Source organism: Halyomorpha halys, unplaced genomic scaffold (genome assembly GCF_000696795.3).
Source record: "Halyomorpha halys isolate HHAL.00 unplaced genomic scaffold, Hhal_1.1 Scaffold104.1, whole genome shotgun sequence".
In the NCBI taxonomy this organism is placed as follows: Eukaryota; Metazoa; Arthropoda; class Insecta; order Hemiptera; family Pentatomidae; genus Halyomorpha; species Halyomorpha halys.
Window position 1 is genome coordinate 905,583 of NW_027107578.1, and position 15,946 is coordinate 921,528.

General features: G+C 33.4%; 1 protein-coding gene and 1 long non-coding RNA gene across 3 annotated transcripts in view; both read right to left on the minus strand.

The window, feature by feature from the left end:
- LOC106677591 (TOG array regulator of axonemal microtubules protein 1) overlaps window positions 1-8,390 on the minus strand; it is a 124,746-nt gene extending 116,356 nt beyond the window's left edge. For both annotated transcript variants that reach the window (XM_014415616.2, XM_067045965.1), the window contains exon 1: window positions 8,203-8,390. The gene's annotated coding sequence lies outside the window, so the exon portion shown is untranslated. The remainder of the gene's footprint in view (window positions 1-8,202) is intronic.
- Window positions 8,391-12,533: 4,143 nt separating this feature from the next.
- LOC106677597 (uncharacterized) lies at window positions 12,534-13,732 on the minus strand. The gene is made up of 2 exons (XR_001342627.3): window positions 13,568-13,732; window positions 12,534-12,715 (listed from the first exon to the last, which is right to left on the minus strand). It is a non-coding gene; the product is annotated as an uncharacterized lncRNA (long non-coding RNA).
- Window positions 13,733-15,946: the final 2,214 nt, after the last annotated feature.

The following is a 15,946-nucleotide window of genomic DNA, read 5'->3' on the forward strand; positions in this document are numbered from 1 at the left end:
ACAAAAAAGTCATCTCAATCAAACCAAGATTGGTAATACCCAGTAATACTGGTTGATAATACGAAGCATTTGACTTAATAGATATTTTTACAAATATATTTGAGCATGTTTTCAAGAAAACTGGTTAATTTTTTTTTATTTAATTCTTCGAATAACTCAAAATCTACCGTAACATTTCTATATGCTTATTTGGAGCTATGATTTAAAAATATTTTGAATATTCAGATGGATGACATTTGATACTAAATTTGCGCTTGTGGGTATGAGGATAAATTTTTTTTTTTTTTTTTAACAAAACAAAGAATATTCTGACAACTAGACGAGAACCTGCACAAAATTAATAAAAAATTAAATATGTTCTGATTGTGTAGCTCGAAATAATGATATTCCATCAAAACACATACGGGCTTTCCTGCATTTAACCTTTTCTGTACACTTGTGAACTAATACTGAAGAGAAAATGAGCTTTTGATATGAATATAGAAGCCCCAGTGATTCCAATTCTTGCATCGGGAAATACCTTACCCCTCTTAGTGAAGTAACTTCAGGAGAAATCATGGGACGCCAGATGAATGACATTAAAACCTTGGGAATAGTTTTTTTTTCAAGCTTCCACTCCTTATCCAATTCATCTTTTCATTTGGATTACCGTTTTTTTGGTAACTATATTTGTATGAATGCACAAAAAAATATAAAATAATTTCTATAATTAAATATGACTTGTATTACACGAATGAATGACAAATTGACACTTGATTATTAGTTTTAATCATAATGGTTTAAAGAAAATTGCTAGTATAAATAGTTTACAATTAATAGGTCCAAGCTCACTTATTTTATTTAAAATCACCAAAATGGCTTGGGATAGGAAAAGGTCACTTTTTGTTGAGCTCGTATACACTCAAGTGTATTTAACCCTTTCAGGGCCGAACGACGATATATCGTTGTCAGACGTTTTTGTGAAAAGTGCCGAAGGACGATATATCATTACGTAGTGATCGTGTCTTATTATTTACCTCAAATTTTATTTATAAATGGTATAATTTCATTGAATGGTCTTTCGCGCTATCACTGTCTTCACTGGCTTTCAAATCTTGGTTTAGAGTTAGGTGTTAAAATGGTACTGGTTTCTTTACCTTGTTTTAATGTTATTTTTCTTTTATTATCATTATTATATCTGGAGTTTATTCTCCTCAGATGTACGGAATATTATCTCCTCCCCAGAAGACAATTCAAGGGGACTTCTGTTATAAAAAATCAGCCAGGTAGTCCTTGAGAATCCGCAAGTTAAGGAACCAGTATTATAAATTTAAACAATTGCCCCTTGCCCAACTGTAGGTTCAGTCACTTTAGACATATGGTTCCATGTATTCACATTTCATTACAAAAGAAACTCAATAAAAACAACTAGGTTCAAAGAAGGCTCAGAAACCCTTCTAACAGCCCTTTCAAGTAGTATCAAGTATCCTATATCAATAGCAAGGGCTGACACATCGGCAGGTACGTGCTGTCATCTCACAATGGACTTGCATCAGTGAAACTATTTTATGGTTAACATATGTAAGTCAGTACAAACAAGTCTTAGGTCATGGTCTTTTTCTTAGAATTCCGGCTACCCAACGTCTCACCACGCCTTTTTTCCCCTTCCAGATATTTCCTAAATTATCTGATTGGTCCAAACCCCTTCTCCTATTTCACTATTTCTCCTACCCCCTCTTCTCAAGTGTTCATATATATTTCCTAGACTAGATAGCTAAGTAAGAGAAGTTAGAATATAGAGACGGAGTAACAGTAACATGTAGTTCTTGTAAATATGTTAGAATAAAGTCATTTTAGTCTTCACTGATTTTTTATGTTATGTAATTCGCAGACGGCAGGTAGACGGATTGTTTTTTATCTACGTATTTGAACCGCAAAATCTTGGGGGAAGATTAACTTTCTATTATTGTCTATAATTTTTATTACTCTATCCAGGAGCCAACAACATTGGTTAAGATAGATTCTCTTATTTCTACGAAACTCTCAGCCTGTCACTGAAAATTGTTAATACTGACATATTTAAATATTATAAATGTAAAAGGGAAAAAAGTGTTACTTTGAAAATTACGTAAAGTATAATTAATTAATAAAAATACGTAAAATATATTATCAGCGAGGCAAATTAACAGACCAATGTAAATTAGAATTAAATAATAGAAGAAATATGAGTAATGCGTAAGAGGACTTTAGCCTGTTGAGCAATAACCAGTGAAGAACGAGTCATGCCTTGGCTCACTCGACTAAGGCCTATTGCTTGGGTTTGAATTTCATTTTAGTACTCTATAAATCCCAATATTAGTCTTTTCGCGAAATTGAATACGGTATTCTGAAAAGGAGATCAGATGGAACAGGAGGACTGGAAGACAAGCGAACCTTCATAGCTAAAGTGTGGTCATCAAAGGAGCAAGTAAAATTTAAACCATTTATATCTTAGTAGAGACAATATATTATTTTTTTGAGTTACAATAGTATTTATGAAAGCGTTTTAGTTTGTTAATTAAAAAAATCCAGCTCTATATATTTTTTTTGTTTTAGTTAAAAATATTTATTATAAATAATTAAAAAATATTAATTAACCTTTTCTTTTAGTTCAGTAAACCATTATTTTACAGCAATTTTTTTTTCATTTTGTTGATTAATTCCTATTATCTTTACTATTTACTATACAATAATAGTCCTATGATTAATACAAAATGAAAAAGATTTTTTTTTTTGTTTCTACGTGTAAATATCCCCTCTTGGCCCTGTTTAATAATAAAGTACAAACTAATACTCTTAGCCTTGTAGATTTAACTTAATACAATTATTATTGATTAACGATCATCGTAGGATGACATGTGACTCAGGTCCAAATTCTAATAATATCCGGATTGTCCTGGAGGTGCCGCGGACAATTGGTGGACGGACTGTTGTTTATCCGATTTTTAAATTCCGAGTTATTTGATACGTAAACCCTCAAAAATATATAGCACAATCCTGGTGTAGTTAGTAGCAATGGGTTAAGAGACCTTTGATAAGGGATTGACTACCTAACTATATACATATATAACAAACGATGTATGTTGTTCCGACAACCATTGTAATAGTCATAAGTGTTGTACTTAATTGGATTGTGTTGTAAAATATTGTTTATAAATGTTTGTGAGGGGTGGGGAGGGTGTTGAGATTAGAACGCTTCGTTGGTTGGCGGAGGCAGTTGACTGATGCCCCTCACTCCGTTATTTGTCTTCATTATTTTTCCTCACTTTATTCTCTATTTTCCAATTTCCTTCGTTATCTCTTTTTTCCACTTTAAAAAACCTTCCATAACCATAAAAAGATCGTTTATTATGCCATGCTCTGGATGTCAACGAAGCTCTGGTAATAGAAGCTGTAAAATGATATTGAAAAATATGATTTACATATTTTTGAATAAATGAGACCACGCATAAAAACCTCATTTATTATTAAATAGTTTTGATATTAACTGATACTATCAAGCTTTATTGTAACTTAAGGCTTAAAAAAATCTTTAATTTTGAATATATAAGAGGACAAACTTCTCACCATGTGATGGGACTCAAGAACAATTTGAATTAGTTTTTTAAAAACTAAAACTAGTTAATTATGTCCATAGTGCTCACTCAATCTCATCACTCTTCTAAACCAGTAAGACGGCAAAAATGATGGGCTGGAATCTCTAAGGGAAAGGGAGGTAGGTGTTTGGGGATCCTTAAGTAAGCATACATAAGAATGAGTATGATTTTGTGTTGTCTTTTTTGATATTATTATTTAAAAAAATACTAAATCACACCCATGTTTTTAAAAAAAAATTGTTACTCTTTGCATACTAACTTTCAAAAGCCAGCTGCTAATGAACACATACGGACCAACTACATACAGTTCCATTGACACTTTTATCAATACTATGGCCACAACAATCATTCACGATAAAGTACGCAGAGGATTCAAGAGAAGCTGTATGAAAGATCTTCTGCTCTAAAATTTAATTTTATATCACGCCTCGAAGAGGTACCGCCGGGTACTGCTCTCACCACGTCATTTTCAAAAGTTAAAAACCTCATTCACTGGTTGTCATATCCAATGACCTGTGTGAATAAAGATATTCAGATAAAAACCATTATCCCTATATCTTAGCCTAATTTATTTTTTCATATGATCAGAAATACCCCCATTTTTCATTTACTTATTTTGTTTATTTATTTACCAGTAAGAAATCAATAATAGAACTAAATTTGCGAGCTATGAGGTGGAGTAGTTTTCTTCATCGTTTGAATCTACAAGCCCGAGAGCTCTCTCTTTTGCAACCAAAAATCGCATAATGACGATTATTTTCTTTTGTCCTGCCCTAAAGTATCCTCTTTGTCCCACTTATCCATGTCGAACAGATGCAGAACTAAATATGAACAAACTACCAGCTAGGACAAGACTGAGGAGATAAAACTACATGCCTATTCCGACTGTTATACACTTAAAGCACAAAAAATCTGATGTGATAGGCGCATCACACAACTTTCACTTAGCAACCTTTTGCTATTATTTCTCTGGCCACTTTTTTGATTTCTCAACAACAAATAAATATATCTAAAGACCAGAGCAGGCGAAAATTATGAAGAAATAATTGCTATAAAATACCTGTTTAAAAGTTTCTTGAGGTGGGAGTAACGAATATAAATTTTGTACCAGAAAAGAATACGACAGTTTAACGAAGGTAACAAAGCCGTAATGCAATCGGGAATGTTCGTGCTGTTTCGGCTTTTCTTTTTAAAATAGGATATTTCTGTTTTTCTTTTTTCTCCTTTATTTATTCATATAATTCTTTAATATTTTTTATTTATGTATTGTTTATTGTAGCTAACAATGAGAAATGTTTATTTCTTTTTCAAATATAATTAATTGAGTTTAGCCAGAATCTCTGCAAGCTTCCTGATAAAGACCTGAAACTCAAGTAGAAACGTCAGCACGAATAAATAATTTATTGTGTATTTGTTTTTTGTTTTTTTCGCACGGCAGAAAGGGACTTTAAGGGGAGATTTGTTGAAAATTCCTTATTTAAACCAGGCTGTTTCCAAAGAGAATAAGACTTAGCTGATATTAAAGACAATTAAAGATGTGCCGTCGGTCGGTCGATTTTAGCGACTAAGTTGTTGTCACGTCCATGTTGCAAGACTGTGTTTTTTGGACTCTAGGGGCCTCAAAACATGTATTTACGTTGGAATCTCGAATTCAAAATTTATCGAGATCTTTCCTTTACTATATATTCTATATATAGATGAGCAAAATTAAAAAGACTGATCTACATGAATACAATAAGGCGTATTCGGACTTATGGAGTTGAGCTTTGGTTCCACTAAATCTAATTCCTCTGGTGTCCAATCATTAAAATTCAAAATCATTTGTAGAGTACTTAATCATCCTTACTTCGTCACAAATAAAATCATTCATATATATTGCCGATTTAGCCAGAACCAGATATCAATCTTTCAATGTTAAACTCCCTAACGCAATTGTTTCTAACAATATAATCACATCAAATTTACTTGCATATTTATTGATTAAAGTTGTAAATTTGAAGATATAACAAAAAAAAGAGGTAATTATCTTTAGATCGTACAAGATATGATACATAATAGAGTCTCTTCCTCTTTCGCTCCTCTACTTCTTCGAATATCTAAGAACCGTTACGGCGACTAAGCGAGAAACAAAAACAAGTTTGGCTGTGTAGGTACCCATAGTGACGATCTGATAAAAACGAGAAAATGGTGGCCAAAATGGAGTGGAGCGAAAGATAAAATAAAAGAGTGACGACACGGAGACGACAAAGGGCAAGGACATTGATCGATCCTGGTCCTAATTACAGAGGCCCTTCAGTGCCCTACACGCCCATTAGCCAGGGCGCACTTTATCCTCTCTTCTTAATGCCGCCTATCTCGACTCATGCCGCCTATCGCGTATCATACCGCCCCTTTTTCACATCTCCAATCTCAATTTGGCAATTTTCAGATTGTAGAAACATTCCAAACACACAGCTAAGGAACGGATGATTTTAAGCGGAATAGTAGGCAGGAGTCGTACAATTGTGATATTGTCATTTTCAAGATCAGATAGATAGATAGACAGCCTTTAGAGCTAATTTATCCGATAGTTAATGAAGTTAGGTAACAGCGTAGTGCTAGAATGAATTTATAATAATTAATAGTCTAAGAGAGAAAAATGAAGCATAAAATATAATAAGATAAATGAAATATCTAGATTCAATTGAAAAAAAAATAGGGAAGTCCGATATGATATTTCCAAGAATTGTATACCACAGGCGGTGCAGTTAACATTAAACAAATTTATGTTGTTCATTTTATGTTAATAAACAATAAACTAACAAATAAATTAAAACATACAACACATTGATGGTAAGGAAGTTGAATGATGCAACTTTACAAACATCTTTTAGATTTTCAAATGTCGGTCAATTCATTTTAGAGCCCACCAACACACTAATGTCTATTCATAATACAAATAATTATGCAAGGAGGTTATTTACACTTAAAATTTTAAATAATAAAAATAAAATTATAAACGCTATTGAGACAAGTCAGTTCTCTAAAAATGTTTAAGAAAAGAGCAAATATCTGGAAAAATATTCCATGTCTGAAAGTTCGAAAATATAGTGAGAATAGTTGGGAAATTTTAGGTTTGGTGCCTCAATAGGTCGAACTTTTAACTTCACATTTCCTGGCAGCTTACTCCTTCCTTCAAACATTTGACCTTATTTTTTAGGGATGAGTGTACTTAAAAATATGATTTAAAAAGGAAATTAGTTGGCGAATACAACCATGAAGAATTCAACATAACAATTTATAACAGGAATTCAAATATGTTGTCAGCATAAATAATACTAAAAATATTTTTTGAAATTAAAAACAACGATTTACTGAAATGAACAGTAACTGTTTGGCATATAAAAGAATACCAGAAGTTCATGTACCAATACTACCTTAATCTTCTGAATCATGTAATAACTGCTAGGTTTTAGTAACAACTTTTGTCTAGAAACCACATATCCCCATAATAGGACATTTTCCCTGACTTTACTACTGTCGTTAACCAGAGTACAATAGTATGGTATAATGTCGAGGTTATATAGAGAAAGGGTTGGGCTAGGAAATGGTTCGGAGCGAGAGAGAGTAGAGAGACCAAATAAGGACTCTCCTATGAGATGGAGATGAGCCTTGTTTATCCACCGCGACATGAATTATTTAGACATCAAATCCATTCCCAACCTCATCTTTAGGCAATCTCCTCTCCTCCTTCCAATACATACATATTTTAATTTATTTGTTAGCTTCCTCTTTCGAGTTAATACGTGCTCCACCTAATTGTCTACCTTTCTCTGTCCTATTTGTGCTTCTATCTGTCCCAAAATCCTGTATCCTTATATTAAAGTGACATTGCCTTAGTTAAATTAAAGTTCTCTTCGCCAAAATATATTGACCATTCTCACACAAAATATTCGAGAAAATCATAATTTCAAGTTTTCAGAAATGTAAAAGTACTCTAATTAAACTGAAAAAAAATTAAGTAATTATATTGAACACTTTCATTGAAATTCAATAAGCTTTCTAACAATAAAAGAGTAGATTTCTATTAAAAGTTAATGAACCTACTGCTCATTCATTCATATATTTTTATTTAACACCAGATCTGCCTGGAGGCCTTACATGGTTAATATAACTGTTACATTTCTTTTTTTTTAACAATTGATTATGGGGGGGGGGGAGTATAGTCTCGTGCAAAAGACACCTTCAACTATTTACAATGTTATAAGAAAAAAAAATTAATAAATAAGCAAAAATAATTATTTTTAAGAAGAGAGAGAGAGAAAAAAAAAGAAAGTTAATCAGAATAACATACTGATCAAAAGTAACTATTTTCCCAATAAATAAAAATTCTAGACCTGAAATCTATTTATTATAAATAATTTATTACAAAATTTGGATTTTTCCTTGTTAAATATGTTTTATAAATCAAAATTTTCAATAAAAAATTAACTAATTAAATTATGTATATGACTCACTAGGTTCCTGTTTTAAATGTTTTAATAAAAATTTTCCAAAAAAATAATTTATTGAATTTTAATAGAATAAATTAGTAAGAAATGGTACTTACATATTAGTCATGCTGAAACATATACTACAAAACAACGGCTCGGATTAGTATACTGTAAAAACTTGCAGAATATGCCAAATAATATGTAATAAAACTCAGCATTATAAAGCAGAAATAAAAAAAATATGCCATCAACGTATCTACTATGAGTTCTGAATAAAGAAATAAATTGTAGGAGGTATTAAAAATTAAGCATATGAAACAAATAAACACATGTTTAAAAACAAGAAACAGTAAGTGCGTAAATATGCTAAAAATATGTACATATGTTAATGAACAACAATCATACGTTATCGACGAGACTTTTCTAAAACTAAAACGAAATCATGACAGAAACATACATCTGCGTAACGTCTATGGAGATTTCAGGAAAAAGAAAACAAGACCTTCAATTAAACACGGAAGACCACAAATTAATTTTGTAATATTTGAGGTGATTTTTGTAGTAAGAGTTGAATGGAAGACAAACGTGTAGATAATTTAGAAGTGTATTGAATAATTAGGTAGAGAAAGAATAATTGAACCTGATGTAGACACAAATAAAAATCGTGAAGGTTATAAATCTTCAGAGATGTATCATCATCATAATCATTTTATCCCCTTTACCGCTTGCGCAAAGTGGGGTTACAATTTGCAGTCTGGATGTGTAGTTCTTAGATCTCCCTTCTTCTACTCCAGTCCATATCCCCCTCCTGAACGCCTCCTTAACACTCTCCTCCCAGGAAATGCGCGGTCTTCCTCTTAGTCTTCTTCCATCCACAGGTGTCTCATAAGTCCTGCGCTAGCAGTTCTTTCCTGGTTCATCTGAAGGAGGTGTCCTTCGCTTGTGCCACTCTAGAATGCTCTCAGCCGATTTGACTCTGAGGTTAGTCCATATGGTACTGTTCTATACTCTATCTCGTCTTATCCTTGAGTTATTTGTCAAGGTTGTTGAGCCCGCTGCTCTTCATGGTAGTCCTCGATAAAGCGATAAAGAAAGCTAAACTTAGAATGAGACAGTTTCAGTTAGGACACAGGAACTTTCAACTTATAAATTTTTTTGTGTTAGCTTTTGTGGATGGCCTGGTCTTGCTGGCTTCCAATGACCGAGACTTCCAGTACAATATAAATGTTCTTCAGGAGGAAATGACTACGATAAACATGAAAATTAACCTGGAAAAGACCAATTGTATGAGGATAGGAAAGAAACCCCGGAGAATAATGAGGGTGATCAGAGCGAGCGGATAAAGACTAGAGCAGGTCCAGAATGTCAAATATCTGGGTGCTCATCTCAACGAAAGCGGCTACATTGATGAGGAAGTTTCTCAAAGAATCAATGCAGCTGGAAGAGAATTTAGTTTGCATCGTAGGGTGACGAGAAAAACTACAATATTGATCATTAAATCGACGTTCCTCCGTATTCAGATATGAATAGCGAGTTGAGGAATGAGTGTGAAAAGCGAGGAACCAGTGAGAGGCGGGTTAATAAAAACGTGTGCTGTGATGAGTGAAGTTGATTCATGAAGGGCCATAAGCGAACAGAATGAAATATACTTAAAGCTGGCCATTGATCGAAAGGATTAAAAACTTAGTGCGTATTAGTACCAATAGTGTGTGGGGAGACAGCGGCCGGTAAAACTCACCAAATCTAGTAGGCTTCATGTTTCCACGTTTTATAATATTTTAATGTACTAAAAATGGAACACTTACGGTTAGTCACTAAAAAAAAAATTAATTGAAAACAAAACAAAAACTAAAAATAAAATTTATTATTTTATTAATTCAACTAAGTTCAATAGTTGAATCAACAAATCAAGATTTGTCATCATACCATCATACCATCATGCCCTTCATGCCCTTCGGATTAATAGGAAAGAACAGGCTCATTATGGACACGATCTTGATGAAACATGGAATTTTCAAAAATATCTTTTTTTTTTTTTTTTGCACTTCCTTAAAAGTTTATATTGAAATGAAAACTGCTCAGCGCATTGAACAAGTATATAGAGATAAGGAAATATTGGTTGGAATATTGAGTTCAGCGATAAAGGCGGAGCTCGATGCAAGGGCACTCACGTCACGACCGACGTTTACACCCGCTTATACCTCCGACTTGATTAAATCGAGAGGATAGTCGGGGGTGGGGGACCAACAAGTGGAAAACTCTCGTGCGGTGTGCACATCCCACATCATTCACTTATCACCCAACTTGGAGTTAAAATCAATCGTAGCTCGTTTTAAAACCGTTATTTTTTCTTTTAATCATGGCTAATAAGGCAATAATTTCCATCAATATATTTCCTCATAATGGTTAAATAAAAGTAAAAATCTATTGTCATAACAATGGAGACACTAAAATATTCAAGAGAAAGGAAGAAGGTATAAGTCGTTCAGCACATTCCACCACTACAGGGTGATGGACCAAAGTCAAAGAAAGGTTTTATTTATTTTTTTTCAGTCTCCGTCATCTTCGCCTTCATATGTTAGACATAAATATTTTTAAAAATCTTTAGCTATCCTACGGTATATTATACGTCTCTATCACAACTCTTATTTCCGAAAGTTTATTTTCAACTTGAAAAACCGTTTTTCTTGTTTTCTGTTTCTATTAATTATCAAATTCTTTCATAGTTCAGATTTATTAACTATGAAAGAAATTTTTTAAACTTATGTATAAACAAAAATAAAGCTACCTTAGCCTAAGATTTTGCTAGAATAGGGCATTGAAGTTCTACAAGACTGTTTCAATGAGGTTATGAGCGAGTAGACACTTATGAACTTTCAATAGCAGATATGCCAGGTTTAGTCAAAATTTTTAGAGGTGTTTTCGCGATAATCGTAGAAAAATCAATTATATAAGGTGACACCGTTCAAATTTAACAAAAAATTTGTAATATTTTAAGCATATGCACCTGCCTTAACTAACTAATTTCAGTTTTTTCTCTTCTTTCTCATCCTCCTTAAGTGCCTTTCAGCGCGGAGGAGCCTCTAACCATTTGGTCCTCACATCTCGGTCCTTGGCAAGCATCTTCTTCTGAGCCAGCGTTTTTCCTCTTTCCAGACCTAGTCATTGGATAAGCTCCATATAAGCTCCCTTCTAGGTCTGCCTCACCTCGATACATTTTCTTGGCAGTCTATCTTCCCCATTCTACAAACGTGTCTATACAATCGGAGCTGTCGGTGTTCAATCACCGATCTTACTGAGGGTATCTGAAGTTCTCTTATTCTTTCATTCCTTATCCTATCTCTCCTAGTTTTGCCCAATATTCATCGCAAAAATCTCATTTCAGCAGCCGTAATCCAGCTCATGTGCTTGTCTAGGCCAACTTTCACTGCCGTATAATAGTGTTGGAAGATATATTGCTCTAAAGATATGGAGCTTGATATCCTTACCTACCTCCCTCTTTCTCACAACAGTATTGCATATCTGGCAGTAAATATTATTTACAGACACTTAATTTCAGTTTCAATAAAAAAATAAACTTTATCTGATTTTAGTCTCGAAACAATTTATATTTCTTTATAAGTCCGGCGTTTTGAATCCGAAAATTATTGTGAAAAATTATAATACTTAAAATTATTGTGATTAAAAGTTTTAATTTTTAATTTAATATGAAGAATTGACAAAATAAGATAATTGTGGACAGAAATTAATGAACTAGGCTGAATATCCAGCTTAATGTTTTTTAAAATTGTATTTAAGATTGTTCTTAAGGATGGCCGAATTGGCCAAAACTTCGACTTTTTTTTCTTTTAGACTTGTTTATTTGCACCTTGAATGTTTGTTTCCTTAATTAATTTTGAATGACCGCATTACTACTCCTTTCTATTAAAAAAAATTGAAATTAAAATCTGTACTGCTACAAACTATGAAGGGTCAGGGGTTCAGTACTTTGTAAGCAAGTACTGTTACTAGACAATAGGTTGTGCAAGGAGGTGATTTGGTAAGAATCACTCTCGACTTCCAGATTTTCACCCAATTTAAGAGGCTGGGTGGACCTCACCCCTTTCTTTATATTCCTTATATACGTAAGTGAAAGTTAAAAAATGGAGAAAAATAATTGGGACACGATAAATAATTTGAACATGACTACCAGCCAATGGCTCACGCTCATCTGAAAGCTTTCAACGGTTGGCCATTCTTCGAAACTAATCATCGAACTTTCCCCATAAATAATATAAAAAATGATTGGATAAAATCAAGTTCTACCATGCACAGTGTAAATCTATCATTACGCTGTAACTTAATGAATGTTTACTGAATCGAATGTAACCTCAAATAGCACAGTAATTTATGATTCAGGGACCAAGCCAATTGTTCTTGCAAAATATTGATAGCAAAGCAATCGAAATAAAAAATTCCTCTCAATATTTATTTTAATTGCATATTCATCGTAGTTCAGAATGAATGTTCTCCCTCACTTGCCTCCCTCTTGCCTTGAATTCTCTTTGTATTTCAATAGTTTTCATATAGTTCGATTTTATTTTTCTCTTCAACTCTTCATTCTCTTTTCCCAAGTTGAACCTGTCCTCACTGAAATTTCACAAATTTCGTTTAAAATACACGGAATAAATGAGGCTAGTATAAATGTAATAAAATGCATTAGATTACTCCATGTAATAAATAAATTGTAGTTAGATGATCAGGAAAGGAATAAAATAGTAAATAAATATTTATTGGTATCCAAAGTTCACTAATAACAACGTCCACTTCAAAATGTGCAGGACTTTGCCCTGATGAACTCCTCCATAGTGGGGGCAATACGCTGGTTACTAATAAATAGTTTACTGTATACCTTTCTTAACCACCACCCGGAGCATCCTCCTGTATTTTATAATATAATTAAATATATTGATAAATAAAAGGGTCAAAACATGAGGTAATATGGTCAGTATTTATATTTATACATATATCCGTAACCACACATTTATCTCTGTAGAACAGATCCGCTGTCAAGGAAATGTGAACTGAGGGCTAGGAATTCTCATAAAGAATGAAAAGGCAGGAAATCGCCCGTCGATTTCAACTATTATAACGGGACTCATACACCGCCTATCGGAGTGACATTCCTACCTTCCACTTTCTCAATATCCTATCCACTCGAACAATCTGATCGAATTTCAGAATTTTCTCCATAATCCATCTGTCTCAACATTTCGATCTAAAAATACATCATATGTATACGATTGTCCTTAAACTTATAGAAGTGATTTCAAAATTACGGTCAAATTCAAGTCACAGTTGCCACGCCCTTGTTTTGAACTCATAACCTAAAGTACACGACGTATATGCTTGCTGCATTTGAATATTTTTCTATACGTTCAGATAGCTTTGTTCTATACATTTAAATAGCTATATTAATTTTAGGTGATAAATACAACTCACTTGAACTGAGAATCCTGAAACTCCATTGCAGAAGAAAAGAAGACACAAATTAAGAACACAATACAGAAAGTCACGGAGTTCATAACATGTAGACGTTGTTAAATCATAATGAGTGGAAATTTATACTATCAATCGATCACATGAAACAACGAACACGTGATAAATCGACAATTATTATTTTAATACTATTATAATATTATTTCTCAGGTCAATTGTCCTCAAATCAGAGGCCATAATTATGCTCTGTAATTACTGTCATAATAACTAGCGGAACGGTTACTTCACGTTCCATTAATTCCATAGCGTAGCCTTTGGCTATAGCTTGACTATATCACCTGGACACATATCAACACCTTATAATGCCTCAAGGCAATCAAAGGGAGAAGACTCAGTAAAACCATATATGATACATTTCATGTATCATAAATAAATGGTGTACTAATTTATTTTAATGAAGGGTATGAAAAAAATATCATAATAGTTATTGTTTTTTTTACTTTCAATTATCTTTAAAAGACATATATGACATAGAAAAGTGGAAGTGGAAGTACCTCATTGGTAACGCAATGTAACGTAATTCCAACGACCCGGGTTCAAATCAGGTAGTGCTAGATAATTATTTTCTGTTACACTGGTACCGTGAGTCAACCATGTGGTTTATGGAGCCCTCCTGAGGTCCACTCAGCCTCATAAAGTGGGTATTCTTATTTGGGAAAAACCTGGTGGTCGAGCGTGATTCTGCCCAAATCACCTCCTTGCACAACCGTTGGCCTAGTAACATTACATATTTACAAATTAATGCACTCTCAACCCTTCATTGTAGTAGTACAGATTTAATTTTAATGTCATAGAAAAATATCGCGGTAATGAAAAATTTCGAATCAGAGTTTTGAATTGAAACACACGTTTGGTTCTCTAAGTCCAAATATCCAAGTCGGTAAAAATGTTCTTTTTGTGTGAAGAGGCTCGCTCAAAAATGGAAATGAAGTTACTTATTGAAGGTAGGTAGGTAGGTATATGCTCTGGATGTTATATCAACGCTGCAGTCGGGTTAACGACCGTGCCACATAATGCTATAAATTTTAAACTTTTTAACCCGACAATTTTGGTCAAATTCGTCATTTCAATGGATTTTGGTGGTTTTTATTATTAGTTAGGTCTTATCCTCATTGAATAAGCCTGACAGGGTTTAAATGTCGAATTTTTAAAAGAGCGTTTCCTAAAACAGCTTTAATTTTGTTTATTTGAGATAATTAATCATCTCTTATTGTTAGCAGTGAAATTAAAAGGGATAAATATACATACAAAATGTGAAAACACTTTATAACTAACAATAGGAGAAAACAAATCTTTTGGTGTTTTCATGGTTGTCATGACAATATTACATACACATCAACATAATATGGAAACAGAAAAACATAGTAATAGTTGTTTTTACTTAACCTATAAATAAAATTATGGTAGAGGGAAGGATTACCATCGAGATAAAAAAGATGCTGTCCTGAAACTGGTAAGGATTAATTTCAACTTCAAAGTAGGCTGGTATGTGAAAGTAGTGTTTTTTGCGGGCCGTCCGAAGCTCAGTTGGTTGAGGCGCAGGTCTTAGCAGCCTGGGACCTGAGGGCTGCGCAGATTTGAATCCTACCTGGGGGTGGACTTTTTTCATTTCGTGGCGGTCCCACAAAATGAGAAACTTGACGTTCCTACCATGGTTTTAATAGGTTGGTCACCTCTAGATAACATGCCGTACGTCAGAAATGAGCAGGAAGGGGGTCATAAAAAAAGTAGTGTTTTTGCACGCACCACCAGCATGCATGATGATAAATTTCCTCCAAAAGTTATTAACAAATACACTCCAGAGAACTCTAGAACCCCATGGCAGGAACTCTTCGATGCATTTGATCATCTGTAAAACTTATATTTATTCCATTAATATTTGTGTAGAGAGATCAATTAGTTTGCTGTTAATATTTTCCATTCTCCTAACATTCTTTTAGTAAACTTTCCAAAAAATCTTTAAAATAACAGTCTTAGAAATACCTAACAGATCAGTGGAAAAAATATTTTGCGATACGATGGAAGATAATTAAGACGGATGGTTGTATCGCGAGAATATTGATAAGGTATTAATAACAGGAGGCAAGAAATAGGAGGAGGCTATAATGGCTAATATATGCCAAGCGATGTGTGCAACTCCTGCGCCTAACGATACCAGGAGCTCTTCCACGAATAGCAATGGCCCTCAGGGACACCTCTAAAAGACAGTGTTTGAGAGTGGCCAGTAATCGGGAATTGATTAATAAACTTCCTGTACCTGACATGTTAATTAAGACAATAAGCAGCTTATTGATTGATATATTTCGTTTTAAACAAACAAAC